Consider the following 14,724-nt stretch of genomic DNA (forward strand, 5'->3'; position numbering starts at 1 on the left):
AAGGATGTGAGGTGAGATAGATGCAGTTAGCGATTTCATAGTCTTTCTGGATTTAATTTTGCTCGTTAATTGTCTTCACGTTAAATTTTGGTATACTGTGATTTTATATTTCAGTACTGTTTGCAACTACAGTGCTGGAAAAAAATTAGTACATCCTTTTAAAGTTTCCAATTCACTCAAGATATATTGTTGCAGCAGTGCATATGGAGTGCACGAAATGATTACATCAGATCAACACCACGAGCTGTTCTGAGGTACCAGGTACCGACCCATGCTGAAACATCCGTATTAGTACGATGTGTAGCAACCAAGGGCGGCAATGCAAACGCTGACTCTGGCATCCAGTCGATAGTACAGGTGGTGAATACCGTCCTGGGTTACGTTATTCCAAGCCTGCTCGACCTATTCACATAGTTCTGCAATAGTTGTTTGTTGGCGAGTGACACGAGTCACTTCTCGTCCCATCATATCCCATACTTGGGCGATCGGACACAAGTCCTGAGGTCGAGCTGGCCAAGAAAGTTGCTGCAGGTCTTTCACAGCACGTTGAGTTTCACAAATAGTGTATGGGCGACTGTTATCCTGTTGGAACAATACATCACATTCCGGTTGTAAGAATAGCAAAGAAAGGGGTCTAACAACATTATGCAGTTGCCGAGCGCTGGTAGCGTCGCCTCTAGAAACATCAAAGGTGTACGAGAGTTGTAAGCTTATGGCACCCCAGACCATAAAGCCTGGGGTGGGGCAAATGTGTGTTGGACGAATGCACTATACGAGACGGCTCTGACCCCGCCTACGTTGTACGCGCAAACGACCATGACTGCATACGGTCACTAAATATTCTCATTTCAGTTTCTAGCATCACCTTCATAAACAAAACAGGATAACAGTCTACACTCAAAACGGAGAAGGATACGTGCAAGAACGTCTCTAGTTTCCATAGCAACAAATGGAATTTATGGTCTTTTGTAAGACATCGCCATGTCCGCATAGTTGTTATCAGACGCTAGTTCCAGATAAATGATGTCACTAATGTGAGACCTCTGTCCACCTAGAAAATGCCCGTTCCTTAAGTCCCTCCCGTTCTCACAAAAACCGCAAAACAAATTTATTGACCACTGAGGAGCGGCAGGAGCGCAAGGCTTGTAAAAGCTCATCTGCGTCCTACAGGGTGGGCAACCTCTGTTCTAATCTCGCAGCGGCTCTCAGCTGCCTCCTGGTTTGGTGAGCTCCCAAAACGCCCAGCGAAATTATGTGCCATTTAGCGCTTTCATCCAGACAGTATCAATAGTGGGAGGCAGACCATTATCTGTGGCCACTTGTTGCAAGGTGCTGCTTCCCATTAACAGTCTAACTAATCCCTTTTCCAAAGTGAGTTAAGAAAAACCAACCATCCTGTGGGAATCACTGGCCTTTGAAAATAGCAGGATCGAGTAAGACTCCCACCATTTAGCTGGATTAAGGAGTCCCCATCCCCCAGAGCACAGAAAAACGGAGCTGTAGCTTGCGGTAGCGTCAAGGCGTGACCGGGAGCCGATGTGAATGTGTTACTACAGTCTGGGAAAGACTGACTTAATACTGTTACCCAAGGGTAGACAGTAGAACACTGTATCCGCGTGGCAAACACGCGTGAGCCACGTTCGTTCTCCATGTAGCGGGTCATGGTTTAGTGACACTAGATACTGAGCGTCAGTGACAGAGGGGAGCAAATGTCACTATTTTGTCAGGGGTGCCGGGAAGGAAGCGACACTTCGTAGGCGGCGAAGTGGGCTCTTTCCTTGGCTCAGTGGATGAGGTGTGAGTAAAACATTGGTGGTTCCACTCACAGTCATTTATTGAGACATAAGACCCTTTAAACAAATTGAGTAATCCAATGTGTTTTAACTCGCTCAGTTGTTGTGGTTGCGGAGCGACCGAGTCTTAACGTGCGGATTCTAGTGACCGCTGATACGGCGACGGCTCAGCGCGACCCTCTCCCTGTAAATTCGCTCGTTGCGTTATTAACAAGCGACTACGGCGTAGCGCGGAGTGCTCCGTCCCGGAATCGAACCAGCGACCCTCAAGTTCGGCGTCTTGTGACAGAGTTCATCAGCTCTCAGGTTTACAGGTGACCCATTTGGTGAGGCCGCAGTCCCTTCGTCCTCACGAGCCACCTGGGTAAGTACCATACGAACTTCTTTCTGGTTAACATTTGGGATGACATCTTCTGCGTTGACCTATTGGCGCAGTACCGACACCTTCTTCTGTCGAGCAACGTAGCAGCTAAGTCGTTGAAGCAGAGTATGAAATCCGCTGACTAACCATCGGTCCGTCCGTGCAGGTCACGTTTCTTATTGGCTTATTTCTCTTCTCGAAGGATCTCCTCGAAGGATCTCCTCGAAGGACCACCTCATGCCCGTTGTCGGAGGTATTTATTCGATGTTTTTGCCAATGTCACGAAGTTTCTAGGGCCGCGACGACTCTTCGGTCGTTGGTCTATGTTTCTCACGTTGGGGAGAAACGTGACCAATGACACACATGTGCCGGTTTTCCTTGTTCCTTCCGAATATTGTGGCTTAACGTGTCACAGTCTCTAAAATGTTCACTTAACCTACAATAAGCCTTTACGTATTTTTCTGCTTTGAACAACCATAAATAACACATAATTACTATACACCCTACATCCATGATCCACTTTGCACGCTATGCGGAAGCAGGAACTTTTCCTCATTTGCTATACCAAGACTGCTGTTCGGTAGCTTTGGTATAGTACATAAATGACGTAGTAAACAGAAAGATGGTATTGGCACTACTTGTAGGGAAAGAAACAGAACTGAATGTGTAAGACAGAAACTGGATGCCGACGACTTTTCTTTGTTTTTTGTTGGTTTTACACATAATTAGAAGCTCACATCGTTCAGCGTCAGTCAATTGTGTATTTTATATCCTCAATTGTGCTGTTTCTCTGCACTTACCAGAGACGAATACTCTTGAAGAAAATTGGTTTCGGTGTCGTGACAATGAAATCAATCACTTGGTGTCCGGACATTCCTGCCAACCATCAGAAAATAAAGCGAGACTATGGGAACGTTTAATCTTATCCGTGACAACACGTTGATATTTAGCGTTGAGCATCGTAGTACCCATAGCGTAGCGGTTATTGACTCGTAGCCATGGCGAATTAAATGAAAATCTTTGCTCCTCCATTGGGTCTCTAACATCAGTAACGAGGCCCCTGGAGCATTAAGAGCTCTAGCTACAACTTCGTCGACATGTGCCAGAAATTGTTGAGGAGTGCCTGATGAAACTGATGAGACTATACCGATCATTAGGCAAGGTTGCAGACTTAAATTAGTTGATATCGACGTTTCATTAGTCGTTTCAGAACCGGTCCTCGAAAGTTTTCCTGATCCTTGTAAAGGTTCTTGAGCCACACGTTTAATAGATTGTGGACAGAGTCTATACTTCTGAAGGTGATCCCGTAGAGGAGTAGCCACAGTATTATGAAAGGCGTATTACGTATGGTTCCACAGTACTCACACGTGGCGTCTCTCTTGTTTTCGTCGGTCGTTGTATTATAGAATTCCCATACTTCCAAACGATGACGCTAGCTGAAAATCGTTGGTCGCTTACTAACCTGTAGGTTATGCGGTCCATTATATTACTCTCACTCTGTTTCTAGGCGGTTTAACGTGTCTGGTTTCTGTGGGGATCTAGTAAGACACTGATCGCTTACGTAAACAAAGCTATCGAAATGACGTTATGCCCAATAGGTATACAACACATCTAACTTACAGGTAACGAGAGGGTAGGATCTTAACTGCCCAAAGCAACTGGGAAAACTACCGTAGTCTACGCCAACTTACGATAGTCTATGCTAGCCGTCGTGTTGGTGCGAACTCGTTGAGTGCGGGGCAATAGCGGAGTAGCAATGCCACGCGGCTAAGGGAAAATGGACTCTATACAGCACCGTCACATTGTAGGGGCTTTCAGTGGTTGGCAAGCAATGTAATGCTTTTAGAATTAGAATTCTTGTTCTCTGTGGAGAAGGATATCGCCGTTTACCTGACATTTACCAAGTATTGCCACAGTGATTAATTATGATTACATATAACGAAAATTAAAATGATAATCGAATACTGAGTGTTGCTGAAGGTCACTGAAATAGCTGCAAAACTTTAAGTTTGGGTAAATGAAAAGCTGATGAAATAACTCTCTCATTCAATCTGCAGCTAAAATATATTTCTGACAGGACAGATGAAAAAGGCTTACGTTGACGGTTGTGACAATTGTGTATAAGCGTCAGTTTTGTTTAGAATTAATGAGAAAAACTTCAATCCAGTTACAGAGTAGGCTTTCGTGAGTAAATCGAGCAAACGAACTAGAAGGACTCATTACAGTTGATAACGTTAACTGGCATCACCAGATAGAGTACGGAAGTGCAAGGTGTAGTGTTGAGAGCAGCACATCGCACAAGTTCACACTGAAAATATGCAGCCTTTTCGCAGGTAGGCGAGCGCACGAGAGATCTGAGTGGCCGCGAACAGTGTTCACTCGGCTGTATCATCAGGAGACGCAGCATCCTTCATTTTCGGCAACTTCCGCCAAGCTGTGCAAGTGCATTCGTGCCCTGTCTCGCACATAGTAGCTGCATGCAGACCGGTCGGATTGGCCAAGCGCCTGCAGGGCTCCAGTGGTGTTTCCATTGGTGCGACAAAGGTCACATCTTCATTGCAGTTACAAGGGTGGATAAAAATACGGAAACTCCAAAAATGTAACACATTACCACGCCAAACACGGTGTAGGAAAGCAGTTGGCGTTCAAAAACTCTCCCAGTCAATTCGAATTGGATGAATACAGATCCTGCGCGGTTTTCGAGGCAATCTTATACGAGTCTTCGTACAAAACAGTAACAAGGTCATGTAATGATGATGGAGGTGGGTAACGATTAAGCAGCCTTCTCTCCAAAGTAGACCACAAAGGCTCTATAATATGGTAATCTGATAACCGCGATGAGAACAAGCGACAATTCATCATCATGCACACAAAACCAATCCTGAACAATGAGAGCTGTGTGAACAGGTGCCCAGTCGGTTTGGAACAGAGCATCGTCTTTGAGGAACAAACACGCTACCGTAGGACGCACGCGATCAGCCAAAATGATCCCATAATATTTGGCAACAGCGCAGCTTTACAGAACAACCATGGAGACCATGGAGTACCACGTTGTATCTGCCCAAATCATCACCAGACTCCGTGCCATGTTTCACACTTCAGGCGAAAACTCGCCAAGAAGATGGAAACAGTGAAACAAGACTCATCTGACCGAAGGACATTCTTCTACTGCTCTGTAGCCCAGGGTTTATTGCTTCGGCACCAAATATTCCTGTTAAAGGTATTTACAATACTGATGTGTGGTTTTAGAACTTCAGCTGTCCGCAACCCTACGACGACTACCGCAGTCCACTTCACCCCTCCGCCGCCCCACACCGAACTCAAGGTTATTGTGCGGTTCGGAACCCGGTTTCCCCCCCCCCCCTCCCCCCCTCCCCCTCCCCCCCCCCCCCCAGGAAACGTCTCACACCAGACGAGTGTAGCCCCTATGTTTGTGTGGTAGATTAATGGTGGTGTACGCGTACGTGGAGAACTTGTCTGCGTAGCAATCGCCGACATAGTCTAGCTGAGGCCGAATAAGGGGAACCAGCCCGCTTTCGCCGAGGCAGATGGAAAACCGCCTAAAAACCATCCACAGGCTGGCCGGCTCACCGGACCTCGACACAAATACGCCGGGGACCGGCGCTCCTCCCCGCCCGGAAAGCCGTGCGTCAGACCGTGCGGCCAACCAGACGGGCCTTCGAATAGGGTACTGAATTCTGCACTGACATTTGCAGTTTTTTGTCACAATCCTTTTGAATGACCGTCTGTCATGATCACTCAACAAACACTTTCGTCCACAGTGTGACATAGCGAAAGATGTTTTTCCATTTTCCATATATATGGTATAGATCTTTGATACGGTATCTTTTGAAACGCCGAACACTTTGGCTACCTTGGTTACGGAAGCACACACCATATGACCAACTACAGTTTGCCAACGTTCGAATCCACTTGGTTCCCCCATAATACCTGTGCAATCACAACTACACAGAACACTGTTCTGACAACGGCAGAGAAACTGTACATGTACAAACTACATCGTAATATATATAGCAATTGAAAACAGAGAAGAACGTAGCTTAAAATGCAACATAAGTATGTTCATGTAAAAACATACCAGTCAAATACATAAATACATAATCAGAAATATAAGATACATCATTATTTATTTCAAGTTTCTGCTACCAGTCACTTTTTATTTTATGCTTAATCTAACATAATGCAACGCGTTTCGAACAAGTTTTGTTCGTCTTCAAGCGTTTGTACATACATACATCGAGAAATGTTACTTAAAAATAAACAGTCTTAAACTAGATTAATCTAGAACACTTCGTTTTTTACTGTAGCTGCCGGTGTGGCATTTGGGGGGAAGGAGGGGGGCAGTGTATATCTAGAAATCGAAGTCAGTGATGTCTTCTGCTGGTTTTCTTCATTGTTGTTGACTATGTATAGCACAGCCTGTATCGGATGCAGATAGATTTGCATCAGTTATGTGTTACGAAAAAAGTGTGAAAGGCATTTATATGACAGTAGATCACTTGCAGTTACATCATCTTGCTCCTTCGCTTGCATCACTGGTGTAATGGCGGAGCTGTTGACTGACATTACACTATTGCTGGGGAAATAGCAGGAAAGTTAAAGGGGGGAGGCACTGTCATGAGTGGTAAAATACCAGTGGTTATAGGATTCAGAAAAGACCCTTTTTTAGGGTAGGGAGGACAGAAAGAAAACAAATTTTAAGAGAGGTTAGAACTGAGACAAACCTTCAGTTTGAGAAAGAAATCAAAAAACATAATTCCAGCTTATTACATCAACATAAACAGCCATTGGTTAAGAATTTTCAACTGTCAGCAGATATTTTAACTCCATCCAATTTTAAGTCAGTCAATGTGAAATGTCAGCTATCTTTATTGCATCAAAATATTCGAGGACTGAGAAATAAAATTAATGAATTAACTATCTGCATAGATGAATTAGAGTCTTCAAACCCAGCTGACATAATCTGCCTCTCTGAACATCATGTGACCACTGGTATAGAACTTTTAAGTGTTACAGGGTTTAGGTTAGCATCTCACTATTGTAGATCAGAAATGGAGAAAGGAGGAGTTGCCACATTCATCAGGAACTGTCATAAATTTAAGAACATAGACATTCATAAATTTTGCCTAGAACAGCATATGCATGTGCAACAGAATTAGATTTTCACAAAAAATCTTTCATAATATTAAGTGTATATCGAGCACCTGCAGGTAACTTTAATCTGTTTGTAAACCACCTTGAAGCTGTACTGGCCCATTTAACAACCAAAAACAAAGAAATAGTGGTTGCTGGTGATTTCAATGTAGATTTCCTTAAAGACTCTCCCAATAAGAACCTATTTGAGTTAGTAACACTATCATTCAACTTAATTCCCACAGTAAAGTTCCCCACTAGGATAACCACTTGCTCACAAACAGCCATTGATAATATCTTTATAGAAAAGTCAAATGAACAAAATTATATTACAAAACCAATAGTCAATGGCCTCTCAGACCATGACATGCAGTTCCTTCTGTTAAATGTTAATACTGAACAGGATATAAAATCTGTTAAATCTGAGCTCAAGAGGGTAATCAGTAAGCCAAAAATTGATTATTTTAGGACACTCCTCAGAGACATTCACTGGACTGATGTTTACAGTGCTCATGGCATGAATGAAAAATATAACATTTTTGCTAATAAAGTGCTTACCTTATTTGAACACTGCTTTCCCCCAAAACTTACCAAGGTTAGAGCAAAGTCTATAAAGAAGCCATGGATTACTCGAGGAATAGGGGTATCTTGTAAAACAAAAAGAAAACTGTATCTGTCAATCCGAAACATTTCCAATGTTGATGCTATAGCACATTATAAGAAATACTGCAAAATATTAAAGACTGTAATACGGATGTCAAAGCAAATATATTACAAGGAAAAGATAGTCATATCAGATAACAAAATAAAGACAATATGGGATATAGTGAAGGAGGAGACCGGTAGAACCAGACATGAAGAGGAACAAATAGCATTAAGAGTAAATGATGCATTGGTGACAGATGTGTATAGTGTTGCAGAACTTTTTAACAAACATTTTATAACTGTTACTGAAAAGATGGGGTTGTCAGGTTCGGTAGATGCTGCTATGGATTACCTTAGACCAGACATTTCAAGTAACTTCCATAATATGAATTTGACCCTCACTACCCCAACAGAAATAATGTCCATCATAAAATCAATAAAATCAAAAACATCTAGTGGGTATGATGAAATATCAACAAAGTTAATTAAAGAATGTGATTCTGAGCTAAGTAACATATTAAGCTATCTGTGTAACCAGTCGTTTATCAGTGGAATATTTCCCGAATGGCTGAAATATGCTGAAGTTAAGCCACTGTTTAAGAAGGGAGATAAAGAAATAGCATCAAATTTCCGTCCAATTTCACTGTTGCCAGCATTCTCAAAAATTTTCGAAAAAGTAATGTACAGTCGTCTTTATAACCATCTTATCTCAAATAACATACTGTCAAAGTCACAGTTTGGATTTCTAAAAGGTTCTGATATTGAGAAGGCTATCTACACTTACAGTGAAAATGTACTTAATTCATTAGACAAAAAATTGCAGGCAACTGGTATATTTTGTGATCTGTCAAAAGCATTTGACTGTGTAAATCACAATATCCTTTTAAGTAAACTAGAATATTATAGTGTAACAGGAAATGCTGCAAAATGGTTCAAATCTTATATCTCTGGCAGGAAACAAAGGGTGTTATTAGGAAAGAGACATGTATCAAGCTATCAGGCATCATCCAACTGGGAACTAATTACATGTGGGGTCCCACAAGGTTCCATTTTGGGGCCCTTACTTTTTCTTGTGTATATCAATGACCTTTCATCAGTAACATTACCAGATGCCAAGTTTGTTTTGTTTGCTGATGATACAAACATTGCAATAAATAGCAAATCAAGTGTAGTCTTAGAAAGATCAGCCAATAAAATATTTGTAGACATTAATCACTGGTTCCTAGCCAATTCTTTGTCACTAAACTTTGAAAAAACACACTACATGCAGTTCAGAACTTGTAAGGGGTGTCCCAAGAGTATATGTCTAACATATGATGACAAGAAGATAGAAGAAGTGGACGGTGTTAAATTCTTGGGATTACAGCTTGATAATAAATTCAACTGGGAGGAGCACACCACAGAACTGCTGAAGCGTCTTAACAAATCTCTGTTTGCAATGCGAATTTTGTCAGACATAGGGGATATAAAAATGAAAAAGCTGGCATACTATGCTTACTTTCATTCCATAATGTCATATGGGATTATTTTCTGGGGTAATTCATCAAGCCAAGCTAAAGTTTTCTGGGCACAAAAACGTGCAGTAAGAATTATATGTGGTGTGAACACAAGAACATCCTGCAGAAGCCTGTTTAGGGAACTAGGGATACTAACTACAGCTTCCCAATATATTTATTCCTTAATGAAATTTGTCATTAAAAATATATCACTTTTTCAAACCAACAGCTCAATTCATGGAATCAATACTAGAAATAAGAATAATCTTCACAAGGATTTAAAGTCACTTAGTCTTGTACAAAAAGGTGTGCATTATTCAGGAACACACATTTTCAATAACTTGCCAGCAGCCATAAAAAGCTTAACAACCAATGAAATTCAGTTCAATAGAAGCCTAAAGGATTTATTGGTGGCCAACTCCTTCTACTCCATTGATGAATTTCTGAGGAAAACCAACTGATTTGTATATAAGTACAACATAACTTCGGCACAATTTCAGTGCAGTAATGTGTTCACTGAAAATTTGTGTGTGTGTGTGTGTGTGTGTAAGTATAATCTAACTTCTGCACCATTTCAGTGCAGTAATGTGTTCATTGTAAATAAGTATTACAGTAGTTGTATTACATGTTTCTTACCTTATAAATAAATATAAAACTTTTTTATTTTAAATTCAGTGCAATAGTATTTGTAAAATGACTCTTAGTGTTCATTAAAAAATGACGATCATTCCACTTGGGACCTGTGGAATGGTACATTAGCTTATTTGTTTTAGTTTAAATATTTGTCATGTATTATTGTTTTTCTGACATGTTCCACATCCTGGAGGACCTCCTCACTACGGATCAATTGGAATGAAAGTAAATCTAATCTAATCTAATCTAATTGCACATTATATTTTGTCACTGATTGCCACTGCACAAATTGCTTCGATGTTATACACACAACACAAGATGGCGGACTGTAGCATGTGAGTCTGTATCGATTATCGAGGTTTTGTATCGATATTCTTGGTTCTAGTCAATTATTTACATTGACATTTCTTGAATCTATTGAGTTAGAACTGGCTTAAGACTGTTGAAGAATTTTGAGTTTTTGAATATGATTATTTCATTAAGAATGTTATCTCCACGCTTTGTGTTATGTATGAAAATTTCCATTTCTTCCATGCTATCCATTATTTTACTTTTTCCTATTTTGTGTAAAATGTCGAGGTTGTCTTTGATTTTCAAAGGGTGGCCTGTGTCTCTAAAGTGAGTTTCTACTGCTGATTTGCTACTTTTGTCAAGCCTGTAGCAGTCTAAATGTTCTTTGAATCGGGCTCTGAAATTTCTGCCTGTTTGGCCAATATAATATTTATTACATTGGTTGCAGGTAATTTTGTAAATGCCTGATGCATCAAGACTTGTATCTGGTGGTTTTATATTGTGAATAAGCTTCCTACTTAGGTTGTTGTTGGTACTGAAGCTAATTTTTACTTCTGTGTTTTTGAATAGTCTTGCTAATTTGTCAGATACTATTCCAAGATATGGTATTTTTACATATTTGACTGCTGGGGCACTGTCAGTTGTGAGTGTAGTTTGATGTTGCTTGTTTAGTTTATTTTTTACCTGTTGTGACATGGTATTAATTAGAGAAGGGTCATATCCATTGTTTATTGCAGTATATGTTATGGTTTCTATTTCTTGCTGGAGTTCTGTATGTTGAAGTGGAAATTTGTGTGCTCTGTACAGCATTAATCTACAAGCAGCTTTTTTGTGGAAGGAGGGATGTGTTGAGGAGTTTGGTATAGTGGTGTCAGTGACAGTAGGTTTTCTGTAAACATTGAAAGCTACCTTTTGGTTCTGTTTCGATATTTTTATGTCAAGAAAAGGTGTGGTGTTGTCTTCTTCCTGTTAAAGGGTGAATTGAATATTTTTATGTAGGCTATTAAATTTGTTAAACAGGTTTGTCACTTCATCCTCTGTGCCATCAAATAGAATGAGGGTGTCATCCACATATATCTCTTATAGAATTAAGATACATCATATTTCGCTCAACCAGAATCTGGTGTAAACTGCAGCTGTTTCGATGTAATTCAGGAAGTTCTCTTTCGTACTGGATGCACTGGATGCATCCACTAACGGGAATTTTTGGTGTTCCAACGTTTGTGTTTCATCACACACACATACGTCATTGCCTGTGTAGCCCCACCATTGCATTGGTTGTTTTCATCTCCTCGTGCCCACAAATGTCGGTTTTGCAGTGTCGCCAATCTAGATGTGAGCACTGGGGTAGAGCTTCCTCTGTGACAAGGGCTTCTGGATATTCTTCTTGCCATAACGATTTTATGGACGTTTCAGTTGGTTGTACTGAGTATATAACAGATTTAAGACTACTTATCGTTCAAAAATGGCTCTGAGCAGTATGGGACTTAAATTCTGAGGTCATCAGTCCCCTAGAACTTAGAAGTACTTAAACCTAACCAATCTAAGGACATCACAAACATCCATGCCAGAGGCAGGATTCGAACCTGCGACCGCAGCGGCCGCCCTGTTCCAGACTGTAGCGCCTAGAACCGCTCGGCCACTCCGGCTGGCTTACCTATCGTGGTTTAGTGGTTGTGTGATGGGCTAGGCAACGACTTGAGGACATTGCAGAGGTTTCGTCAGAGCTCAAACACAACAGAGCAACTTGCTGGCTTGGCTAGCATCTGCATGCATTTCTGACAATGTTTCCATACTTTTGCCCTGCCGCTGCAGATTTGTAGGGTGACACGGTGATGGGCCGAGTTCGGGAAGAGAAGGCTCAAACCAGGTGGAGGTCCGAAGTGTGGGCGGAAGCCAATTCGGCAGGCGGAGCGATTGAGGGGGTACGAAGTGAGGGGAGGTGCTAGGGGAGGGGGATGGTGGTCTGGAGAGGCGAGGAGCGGCGGCTGGCGCGCCCGATTCGTGAATTACCGTGCGGGGTGCGGCGGAGGCGGACCACCCAGGCGGGGCGCCCGTCCCACCGCCGCGGCCGCACCTGGCCGGCACCAGCGACTGCGCACATAAATTGCGGCGCCGACAACGCGGCCGCCGCAGCCCGCTCCCAGGCCACAAATCCGGCCGGCCGCGTATATTTTTATCGCCCGACTTGTGTAATTTCTTCATTAAATACGGAGCGGGGGAGGCCCCGGCTGGCGCATATTTCACGGCAGCCCCTCGCTCTCCCAGAGGCCGCTCCTTTTGGTCGCTTTGCTGCGCGCTTTTTACGTCTTCCTTTTCCCCGGCGGCCGGCCGGCGCAGTAACTTTTACTGGCCTGCCCCGTCTCCTAAGTGATTGTAAGAGTCGTGTTAACTCCGAGCATCGCGACCCGGGACCCGCCCCGCAGCCACGTGAGCCAGATGTCGGGACGAAGGGAGTGAGGCGCCTGCCCGGACCTGGCGAAGACCGCTGCGCAGTAAATACCGGCCTCCATTAGCAGAGTCGCACATCGTTCAGGATACGAGTGCCTGCGTGTGTGTGTGTCTGACAGCCATCTGCAAATGGTGTTGGCGACGGCGCTCCACACTGTCGGTGACGTACGTGCCCGCTTACTGACGTCTGGAAAGCACATTCTACACGAGTGACTTACAGGGCAAAATTGACTGCTCGTTCTGCGTGAGCGTCACGTGCTCGTATGCAAGTCAGGCAGTAGACTGGCCCACGAGAAATACGGGCCCCGTAACGAACTTCTGACGTCACACTAGTCAGCTTGTCCGCCACACTTCATAAATGCTCGGCTCCATGCATGGCCCATGGGAAATCAATATGTAATTGTGTAAGGTTGAGGGGGTTCGTTTTTGCTTATTCTTGAATTGAGAACAACTATGTGAGGTGAAATGAAAAGTTTAATCTCGCAATATTTCTCACCAAATTACAGATTTTCACACAGTTTTCAACTCGCCAACATAAAAACAGTGCAATGGATAACGCATCTTTCCAACATCAAAAAGTGAAATAAGTTTATACACAACAACGTTAAATATTAACTCTCTGAAAGAACATTAATCTTAAGCACAATATTATGAAAGTTTAATTGGAAGTTTCTTTACATTAATCCTAAGCAGAATATTATGACAGTTTAATTGGACGTTTCTTTACAAAATTGCTCCTACACATACGTTATGGTGTTGGTCAGTACTACGAAAATCGTCCGATTCCGGTTCAAAGTTGGTACTATTTGGGATGACAATCAGGTCTGTAGTGGGTGGTTAATCAAGTGACAAATTTGAGCGCAAGAGTACCCAAGGTCGCTCGAGTTTACAGTGGACGCAAGCTGGTGAACCAATGAAGTTTACGCCTTTGCACGCGGTATTTACCTTAAGCTGTGACGTGCTGCTGTCTGCGAGGCCGCTCTCTCCCACTGAAATTCCAACAAAACTAATCTGGCCTTTGCTGAACTTTCCAGCAGAAACTTTCCCTATGTTTCTCGTTATGTGAGAAAATATGTACTCAGCCCTAGTCTTATTATGTGGCGATATACACGCGCATGGTTGGAGCAGTGTGCATATTATAGTGCCCCCTCAGTTCTCGCAAGAACAATTAACTAATTTGGCTGGTTCGTTTCTCCACAGTTGGAACCAAATGTTGCCACAGCTAATTTTAGCTGGAGTGCAGCCGCTGTGAACGCGGTGTCCACACCTATTTCTTCTCTGCGTCGTACGGAGCGTTAAGCGCTCCATTCTGCACTTGACGCCAGTTCAGAGAAGAGTCTTTCACACAAAATTTCTCTCTTGTCCTCTCATGGCAGGACTACCTCCCTCCACTTGGATTTCTTTTTCACGTCACGGCTTTTTCGACCAATAGGAGCATTCCTCTTATTTTATGGAAACGCCCTCTACCAATCGCAACGTCCCTTCTATCAAACTGCATCGAAACTTCAGTAGTTTTCTCCTTCCTAGTGAGTTTCCGCCAGTAGTCTGGCCCAGTCTAGACACCTAAAGTACATTGACCTTTCCACGTGTCGCACTCGCTGGAAGAAAATGCGTCACTTACTTTTGTTCGTATCCCGTTGGAATTTCGAAACACAGTTTTTTAAAGCTTCTTCTCTGCTCTTGAACTGATGTCCTCGCTACAGGCGGCCCTCCAGCTTGAATCACCTGGCCCAAGATCGCTGTCCTCTTTCCTGCCATCCCTCTAAGTGGTTGCCAGCGTTAACTCCTGATGCGCGGTTTCGCTACGCCCTTGTGGAGCTGGCTTTCCAGAACTAAAAAGCAGCTCAACTTGCGTTCCCTGTTCTACCTTCTGCTCAAAGACATGCATTGTATAGTAATG

General features: G+C 42.8%; 1 non-coding gene across 1 annotated transcript; it reads right to left on the bottom strand.

Annotated features, from left to right (window-relative positions):
• Nucleotides 1-11,938: 11,938 nt before the first annotated feature.
• On the bottom strand, nucleotides 11,939-12,022 carry Trnas-gga. Its single transcript is given in 2 exon segments — nucleotides 11,939-11,973; nucleotides 11,983-12,022. It is a non-coding gene; the product is annotated as a tRNA-Ser (tRNA).
• Nucleotides 12,023-14,724: the final 2,702 nt, after the last annotated feature.

The sequence above is a fragment of the Schistocerca americana genome, chromosome 2, assembly GCF_021461395.2.
Source record: "Schistocerca americana isolate TAMUIC-IGC-003095 chromosome 2, iqSchAmer2.1, whole genome shotgun sequence".
NCBI lineage: Eukaryota > Metazoa > Arthropoda > Insecta > Orthoptera > Acrididae > Schistocerca > Schistocerca americana.